This window comes from Athene cunicularia, assembly GCF_003259725.1.
Source record: "Athene cunicularia isolate RWA chromosome 5 unlocalized genomic scaffold, athCun1 chr5_part1, whole genome shotgun sequence".
Classification (NCBI taxonomy): Eukaryota; Metazoa; Chordata; class Aves; order Strigiformes; family Strigidae; genus Athene; species Athene cunicularia.
In genome coordinates, this window is record NW_020799101.1 from 18768714 (window position 1) to 18778943 (window position 10230).

Below are 10230 nucleotides of genomic sequence, written 5' to 3' on the forward strand. Positions count from 1 at the left end.
GGGGTGGGGGGGCATGTAGAATGAAACAAGGAGTTGCAGGATTTATGGTTTCGAAGTCTGTGCTTCAGGATGCTCCCTACCACCTCTTAATTTAAAATGCATTACATTTGTAATGCACTTCAGGAAAAAAATAACCCAAAACACTAAACTTATCAGCAAATCCAGAGTATTTCAACTATTATTAGGAATTTAGGTACAGCAAAAGAAAATAAAATTACTACATTGTGATAACATTTTCACCGTGCAAGTCTTGACATTCTTTAAAATACTGGTTCTGAAAGGCATTATTTTAAAAGAAAGACTCACATGACAACAGATTTTGGAGCCAGAGAAACATATGTTGGAGTTGGATGGGATCATCATGCTAGGATGCCTCTATACAGCTTAACTGAGTAACAACAGAAACAAAGCTATTACAGGCACTAGCACTAACTGCACAAGACTGCCAGCAAACTTTGATATCTAGGGCAGGCCACAATATATATAATGAAATTATTGCTCAGACTCGCTGGACTGAGGGGAAAGGGGTCACTACAGTGACTGCAATGACAGAATTGGTAGCAGACCTCAGAATCAGTGAACTGCAGCCTTTTAAGCATGATCCCATCATGTCCAGCAATGAATGAAAGAAAACACAATGAACAGAGAAAATGTAAATCAGCTTTATTCACATTTCAATAACTACCTGAGGAACAATTCAAAAAGAGTCTGTGGTTCTGAAGAATCAGAGGCCTGAGATATGCCATCTGTTGGAGTGTCATCTAATTACCACATGACAGGCTACTCCAGGGTAGGTCTTTTTATCCCATTCTTTCATTGCAGCTGTATTATATATTAATATTTGTATAGAATATTTAAACAGTCACAGGGCAATAACTTGACCTCTTAGGTAACCTAGCAGGTGAAATGCCAGGTTTTCAGACTCTGTTCCTGTGGAAATAAGTGTCTATATATGAAAATTAGATTGTCATAAAGATATTCCTTGGGAAAAGGAAGAAATTGGCTTGAACACTTGGGTACAGCTGCACATTGAAGCTAGATCTCTTTCAAGCTGAGCATATACTGCAACCACAGAAACTCTAAGATCACTATCAAGGCTAACCATAAGAGAGGGCTTTTTTATTGCTCAGTTGTGACCATTTGACCAGCACCTGAATTTTAAGACACAGACAATTAAAATGGGTATTTTTTTTTCTTATTAGTGTATTGTTCTGTTAAACTCTCATTACCTGAGAAGGCAATTAAGTAAAAGAAAGAAGTACCAAGCAATAGATCACCATGACACCGGTTCCCAGTTCCCATTTCCCAGTATACCAGTTCCCACCCAGGGAGAGCACCAACACAGCAACACAAGTGCCCAAATGGGCAGTGAAGCTGGTAGGGGCTGAAGGCTTCATATGACAAATGAGGGCAGTGTAATACACCTTACAGATGGGAACATGACATTTAAGTTTGACATAGCAATTTCCTAGTCTCCTAGATTCCTAGCAATCTCCAAATAGAGAAAGGATTGGAAGTTACATGGTGAGAACAGAGCTGTTGCAGACATAGTCCATAGTTGGCAAGGCCAGGGAATGTTTGTTTCATTCTGCATAATCCCTAGCTCAAAAATATCTCACTAAGCCCAACTGTCACATAAGTGTTTCCACATCCATTATGAAATGTTGACACAAGTGTAGAGCACTTGAGGGAGATGGCACATTTTGCTCCATTGGAGCAAAATACAACTGAAGCAGAAAGCTGCTGCTGTTTCACCACAGTTACCAGAAAAAAAGTGTCTCCAGGTGACATCATAGAAAAAATATTGTTGTTCAGTAAAGCAGATTTTCAAACTCGCAGTTCCAAGTAGCCTGTGTTAACCATAGGTAGTGAAGCACTCACCACCACACTTCAGCTGCCTTTATATGAATGCATATTTGAAGAGTCCAGTTACTAAATGGGATATCCATAAGCAAGAGGAAGAGGGAAGCAACAGTTTCCTTCTGAAACGTATACTGAGGAGCAGAGAACACAAATGAGTGATCTAGTAAGAGATGGAATTACCTCCCTCCCCTTATGGGCCCCATTTTGTGACTGTCAGAGCCAAGCTGCTCTTTGAAGGCTGAAAGTAACATTGTGTCTTTTTCTCTAGACTCATAATTTTTTGCCTAGAAAATGTTCAGTTGAGCTCTGTGAGATTGATGAGATTTCTGAGTCTTGTCAGGAAGAGATGTAGCTGCTATACTTGGTGAACAGAAATTGCAGGGTCTTACTTTTATAAGAAAAAACAGTCTCTGTGTGTGTGTGTGTGAATAATTCCATAGCTCATTGGCTTCAAAATGCTTCATTATGAAATACAGTTTCCAATTTTACTTGTTTACATTAGAATAGATGGCCTGGTAAGGTGTAAGGATGTTTAACGACCCTGTCTTTGCCACATTTGCACTAGCGTAATGATTAGTGCAGAGCCGCTTGACTGTTTCAAGTTCTGATCCTTGCAGACGTGATCTTTACTTTTAATGGCTTAAAAGGGTTTTCCTCTTCCCTCTTCACAGCCCCACACCCAGATCCTTGTCTAGCGTCCCTACCCATAGCCCACATTCAGTATGTCTGCTAGAACTGGAGTTTGATCTAATTTCTCTCAGATGAATTAGCTTGAATGATTCTCTACCAAATACAAGCACAGGCCACTCCAAAGAAACACTACTAAGTATGATGTAAATGCAAAACACTTAATACACTTTATTCAAGTATCGATGTAACCCATTACTGTGTATGGTTAAATTTAATTCTCCTTCCTCAGAGGAGTGAGGTAAAGTGGACTGGAAGCCAATGTTCTCAGAAGAGATTCGTCAAGATAATCACTAGTGACAACAAAAGAGAAATGTCTTAAATACACCAGGGAACCACCTGCACTGTGGTGCTTTATTAAAGCAAGTGCTAGTAAGGTGTCTAAACCAACTTGTCAAGAAGCAGAATAGCTACAAATTACCTTGCGGCTTTGTCACATATTCTCAGAGTATTAAAGCTATTATAGATCAAAGCTATTTTAACAAAATGTGTGCTTAAACTAGTGCTGTTTTGGGATAATTGTGCAAATACTGTAAGTGCCTGATTATACACTTAATGGACAGATACAGGTATTCTTTTAATATTGGAAAGTGTATTTGGCTTGCTCTTACATTTTTGCTGAAAGTAGAATTGCTCAACTGTGCTATATTGTTAAAGCTGGAGCAAAATTACCCGTTGTTGTGCTACCATTGCTAAAGCTGGAGCAAAGTTAACTCCGATTGTATGAACAAAATGTAAGTGCTTTTGAAGTAGGATGACCAGATTTTTGTCCACTATCACTGAGAAATTTCAGATGACCATGACATGCTGCATGTTGTTAACCACAAAGTGCTAGGTGGACATGGATTTGTATAAGACTTACAGTTAAATGAAACTGTCGTGCCTTTTCCTACTATGGGTACTTCTGTTATTTCTCTATCTCCAGGAGATGAAATAGTAGACTAACTAATTTTAAGTATTTTCTCCATAAAACTTGTCTGCTACCAAGTTATGAAGAGGCAAACAATTATGAAAGTTGGGAGGAGAGCTACACAGCAGTAAAAACAGTAAATGCGTGAAAAAGGATTATGCATGATTAACATATTAAGATTTGTTTAGAGCTAATATAAGGTACACACATACATGCAAGAGATAAATCATGCAATTTTCAAAGGAAGTTTAGCTGAATATGTTTTTGGAATGTATCTCATTAATTCTTCTTTCACAGTCTGGGCTATGAGTTTATACTGGAGATTTCAGTTCAGCCTCGTTTCAAGACTGCTACAGACACAATATGAAAAAAACCCATTACCTCACATAGTGCTGCCGTTTAATCTATTTAGTATTATAATTCTCTTAACATTTGTCTGCCATCCCAGGAAAAGCACATAGATAAGGGGAACATTTGCAAAATTAAAGAGCAGCTAGAGTATTTTCTACAGGAATCTTAGAAAATCCACTTTCATAAATTCAGGCAACTTCAACATCTAGGAACAAGCTGATGTATTTACTGTATGAATGACAGCAGCATATGCAAATAAATCCACTTCTGTTTTTTAAATTAGCTATCTGGACAGCAATGGCAATGAGAACACAGCCCTTAAACACATTAGCATATTGCCTGTACATATGACAATTGCATGGGCAGAATCCCTACGCATTTTGTGCTCTGGTTCTCGGCTCACAATAAAACCCAGACTGCCAGATCTCCACTCTGCTGTTTTCCCTACTGCAGGCATGCCTGACATTTCTTATCTGAACACACTCCAGATCTCCTCAGTGTTGTTACTTTTACAGTTATCCTCCTGGAGGGACAGAAAAGATATCCATGGTTTTGAACATGCGCTTATAGACTTGCAAAGATGCGTGCTCCAAAACTCCATAGACATCCTCACCTACAAAATTGACAGCTCTGAAGGAAAATACTAAACTTTTGTCTATGGGAAAAGACTTCTCATAAAATCACGTGACTCAATATAAGTTTTTCCTGTAGCTATTCCCAGAAAAGACAGAATTAAGTATTCTGTATTGTCTGCAAATAAAGAATGGGAGAAACATGTTTCCTTGTTCTTTTTGAGGTCATCTGCCCTATCACAAATTCCATTTAAACAGGCTACAAGAACCCTGGTGTAATAATCAGGGAGAAATGGAACCTTCAATGATCTCCTTTTCAATCAAACATTTTAATTTAGAAGCAGAAGACTGCACTACAGAAAGATACGGAAACTTATTCTGCTCCTGTATATCAGATAATTAATTCATAAGGGTGCTATATATGCTATATGCAAAGGGGAAGAGGGAGTGCCATAAATGCAGAGGAAACTGCCAGTGTTCTAGGTAGCAAATTTCTATGAGTGTCCATAGATTTCCATCAATCTGCATATGTAGACTTCATCTGAGCACAGCTTCTGACGTTCAGATCAAAAATAATGGTCAAGAGAGGTAAATGAGACCGCTTACATTTATTTTCATCAGCAACAAGTGGTTTTAAATTATCACAGTAGCACTGCCATGCTATGAAAACCTCTGAGTAAATCAGGAAGTAACAGGAAGTAATCAGTAAATTGTGGGAGTCTTAAAAGTAAAAAAGAGGACAAAGTCCTTTAGCAGGAAGGTCGATGAAACCTGACGTGAAGGACAATTCTCCCCTCAGTTGTTCTCAGTATTGGTAAAAAGAAATGCATTGTCAAAAGTTAATCTACTTGGCTACTCCTTAGAGTAAGAAGAAAGGTTTCAAACATTATTAGAATAATCAGACAAAGTAAAAAACATAAACTGAAAAAATACCCATCCAAAATCTGCCTTGCTACTTCATTAGGACTACAGTAATAAACACTTTTAATTGGAAAAAAATGGCAGAACTTTGTGGTTATTTCACCTGGACACTAAGATTCTTAGAACACAAAGACTGAAAAAAAAATCCTCAACAAAAGAGGTTTCTTGCTAAAGGAAGCCAAGTTAGAAAGCAAACAAATGAAGAGTACAAAAACCATTGCATAGCCTCTTCTATTATCTCCCACTATCATGCTAGTGCACTGGCCTTGTCTGAAGATTTTGGATGGGCTTTTAATTCTGACTCTAAAGTTCATCAGAATTGACGAAGATTCAGTGTCTGGAAGGCATATTCCTAAATTTGGGATCTGAAGATACCAAAAAGAGTAAAGGGGCAGAGCAGGAATCTTTAATACTTGTAGCTTCCCAGAAGCTTTTAAAGTTAATTTTAAGATAAAAGGTACTGACAGCCAATGAACAACCAGATTCACACCGACATTTACAAGCATTTTTCCTGTCTCAGCTTAGTAAATACTTATCAGGCCTGCTGCATCATCAGTCCATCATGCCACAGATAGCACGCTAATGTCAAGATGAAAGTGGTACTTTTTTTTTTTTTTTTTTTTTCCACCTTGTACATTGAAGTCCTTCACCACCCAAGCTATTCACTAAAATAGATGACACAGAATTTTATGCCGTAGAACAAACCCCTTCTTGGTCAAAAATAAGGCAGTGGAGTAATGTCTCTGCTGTGACATTAGTTATTGCCTTTCCTCTGTATAATTGTTCTAGGAATATAAAAAATTTGAAGGTGTGAAGCATGTTGAGCAGAGGCTACAGCTTTTCCATGACCTATGCTGCAGCACCAGTCCCCAGTTTTCCCTGGTCATGCATCAGTGGCACATCCAGAGATGGGGTTTGAGACCTACACTTACCTTCAGGTTTCCTTCAAAAGGAAGTGATGGCACAAGTGAAGGGGTGAGCTGAGCTGCTCTCCAACAAGCCTTCAGCAAAGTTCGGTGTGGAGGAAAGGGCGACCTGAACTGTGGGACATACTAGGGAGACCTCTTGTCCCACCACATAGACTCAGCCTCAATAATGATCACAGCAATATCACAGAGGTTAGTTTTCAAATAAATAAGTCCTTGCAAGCACCCTTAACAGACCTTTTCCCTACCATTTTGCCTAATTTTGCTTTGAAATAATTTGAACTGTTTTGTCACTAACTGGACAAGTTTTCAGGCCCATAGGAACATTTTTCTAAGAGAGATATAACCCAAAGAAAGCAGTCCATGACCTTGTGTCTGAGAAGCTTACCTGGGATATAGGAAGTCTGCTCTTTAGAAGAACAAAAATCAAGTCTGATCATTTGTTTCCAACAGTGATTTCAATCTGAATATTCGTCCTCCACTTACATAAAGCCAATGCATTTTCCTGCAGCATTTGTTATCTTATACCAAGCAAAGCAGGAGAAGAGGCCTTCATGAATCTGTAAAACACAAACCTCAGGTTATGATCTGAGAACAACATAATCATTTACGTCCCAGGTGGGAACTGAGTTTTCCCTCACTCAACACTGATACTGTCGGAGCACAAACGCAGACACAAGAATGGCTTCTGAAGAAACAGAACCGAAGACATAACAATCGTCTTAATTATAGCGACTGATTTTCAATGAACCGAAACATCTGCCTTTTGGAAAACAGCATGCACAGGAGCTGTATGTGTGGATTTGGTAAGTTGCATTAGAAGGAACAAGTGTCTTATTTAGCTGTTTGCTGAGACCATGAGAGTGTTTTGACAAGCTGTGCTAACATACTAATAGACTGGGTTAGAAACACTCTTGCACAAAATGGCCTAAGTCTGTGACAGGCAAATTAAATTAGAGAGCATTTAATTGCCAGGCTCTCGTTTCAGCAGTGAGCACTGACTGTCTCCTGTCATGGGACATGGTGGGGCCTCACAGCGCTGCGAGGGAGCAGCCATGTCATGCTGCACCATGCCGAGCAGACGCCTGGTGGGGTCTGGGGGATCGCTGGTAGGGCTTCTCCAGGAGACCAAACCCGAGCTGAAGCAAACCACAAACCTCGCCGTGCTCTTGCTGCCCCTTGAGAAGTTCCTGCCTAAAATGGCTGTTTCTTAGCTCCGCCAGCTGAGAGATCTGTGCCTAGAGGCAGCCCTGGCTGTCAGAGCCGGAGCTCTTGCCCTCACCAGGGCAAACCCCACGAGTCAGGGCACTGAGGACCTCACTGGCCCTGACCAGTCTCTCATCCTGCCCACAGCCCAGCAAGCTGGTCTCCAGCTCCCCACAGCCCTGCCCTGCCTGGCCATGGGGCCCACATCCTGGCCTGGCCTCAGCCTGCCCCATCCCCACAGCCCTGCCCAGCCACCCCGGGGCATCTCTCACCCTGGTTCCCCTCAGCAGGGTCTCATCCATACCCACCTCACCCTCGGCAGGTCTTGGGCAGGGCTCTGTCATGGTGCCTCACAAGCTTGGTTTTCTCCCCAGCCCTCCTCGCTGAGCACAGCCCTGTGGGGGACAGGCCAAGGCACATTGCTCCCCTGAGGGACTGGCTCACCACTGGCTTTCCCCCCGTCAGGGGAGTGTCAGGGGATCACCTGGTGCCCCCCTCAAACGCCTGGAGCTGGGGTGTGGGGGGAACAGGACTGCCTGTGGGACTGAGTGCAGCTCCCGGCTTTGGGGGCTGCTATGGGGGCCAGAGTGCATCCCTGTCAGATGATGGCAGGAGCAACAAAAAGCCCTCTCGCTTGGACGGCTTGAAATCTCTGCTCGTACAGCAGCCTTTTGGTTTGTGCAAACACTTTTGTGTTGTGTTGCAAAATGCCAAATCGCACTCTCATCCCAAACCACCAGCTGTAAGTTTCTGTGCCTTGTAGCACTGCCACTCATCCTGCCCTTGCATGCTCTGAAAAGGCATTTGGAAAAATGCTCAACGTGTTTCCTAATGTCTGCTGTTTGTAGTGTTAAGTAAGTAGTCAGTTTGGTCAACATTGCCTGAAAAAAATTAATCCACACATATATGATAACACTGCTATCTTTTATTGAATAGAAAAATATCAGTATCTTAGTTTTTAAATAACTTACAAACCATTTCTGGCCATGAAAATAAATGGATTGCATGCTATTAGTACTCTCATAGCTTGTCAGTTGTGGGAGCCAAACTGGGTGATAATAGTGCTTTTATAGGGTCAGATTTTATACTTCCTCACTGTTTTCAGCATGCTGCACCAATCTTTCTAGTAGCTGGTCAATAACTGAATATCTTTCAATGAGAAAGTGCCTTCAAATGAATAGGTAATTCAAGAAATAGTGGGAAAATCACTTTGAAAGACTCAAATCTCATAAAACTTGAGTTTTGATTCATATATTATCATGGTTGCCTATTTTCATGGAAAATTAGCCTAATTCCTGATGCTACGAGATGCAATTCCTAACCTCTGCAAAAAAAGCAAATAGCTGTTAAAGTATAATAAGATGATGGAATACAAAGATAAGAGATTCATACAGCTATTTCAAGTAAGATTCAAATAAGAGATTCATACAGCTACATATATTAGCCACATTAGTATTAAGCCTTACAGGGCTTTTAACATAAATGTCCTTCTACACTGTACCCCTACTGTTATTCTAATACCTAACTGCTGCAAGAATCAGAAACGTGGGCACTACAGAAGGCTTTGGAGAGAGCACTACATTATTTTAATGGGAAAGAGCTGGCCTAGTATTTAGACCCCACAGTGCCAAAGGCCAAACCCTTCTTTGGTGTAAATCTGTCAGTTTACCCACATCTGAAAAATCTGTTCATGTAACTGCTTCATCCTTAAACAATTCACAGATTTTGCCAAAGCTGGAAAGGAACTTGGTGGTTTGCATCCATTTGTAACAAACCTCTTGCTTTCCTGAGCGTTTGTCCATGAAGAAGAAAATCTGTAAATGTGTGATATGGTTGCAGTATATAAACATGTATTTTACTTTTACAACAAATACTCTGTTATGAGATCCTTATTGCTTTTAGCACAGATATATTTTTAAAGTAAATTTGCTTTGCTCATGTACTTCCTGAGCAGTTTAGAAACATGGGAAACATTTAGAAAAACTGCAGAGGTTTATTGGTCTGATTACAAGTCCTTAATGCCAACTGCTGAAGAGAAAAACTTCAAATGCACATTTTATAAAAAATTATGTTTTGCAGGAGAGGGCAATTGTTTCTTAACATTATCTATCTGGAAGAATGACAATTCAGAAGCATTAATTTATGCCAGATAGCACAATTATTATTTATGTAGACATCAGTTTTTTAAATTCTACTGCGTTTTTACATGATTATCATTCTGCTTTAACTAAACACAATCTTAAATTGGTCTTCTTTCCTTTTATTTGCCATTCCAGTTTAATCCTTTTTAATGCTTTCAGTGGAGATAACCAAATGGGTCCCAATATTTATCTGTCCTGTTCCTTCTGCTGGACACCCTGGGACTCAAGTGAGATGTGTGAGCCTTGCTTCTGTTGTACCTGCACAGGAGGGAAAAGCTGCCCTCCTGAGCACTTGGCAGAGGCCACGCTGAAGGACTGGCTTTTCTCAGTCATGGCCTGTGCCCTTTGTTTTTCCTTTTCTTCCCAGGCACCAGTATAAGCAAGACTCACACTTATTTCATGACTCAGATCTGAAAACAGCCTTGACTTTCTGTTTTTTTTACATTGGTGCCTCGGAAGTAAGAATTTGGGGACCTTGCCTCTATTAAATATCATTCAGAACCCATGTCATGCAATTTAATGTTTTCCCTTTAAAATAGAATATACTCAAGTGGTTTGTGGTATTACATCTGCTAATAACACAGTGTTTCTGAAGTACCTCAGCTATCTGTAGCTCTATGAATGTGAAACACTATTCTTTGTTCAGGTTTTCC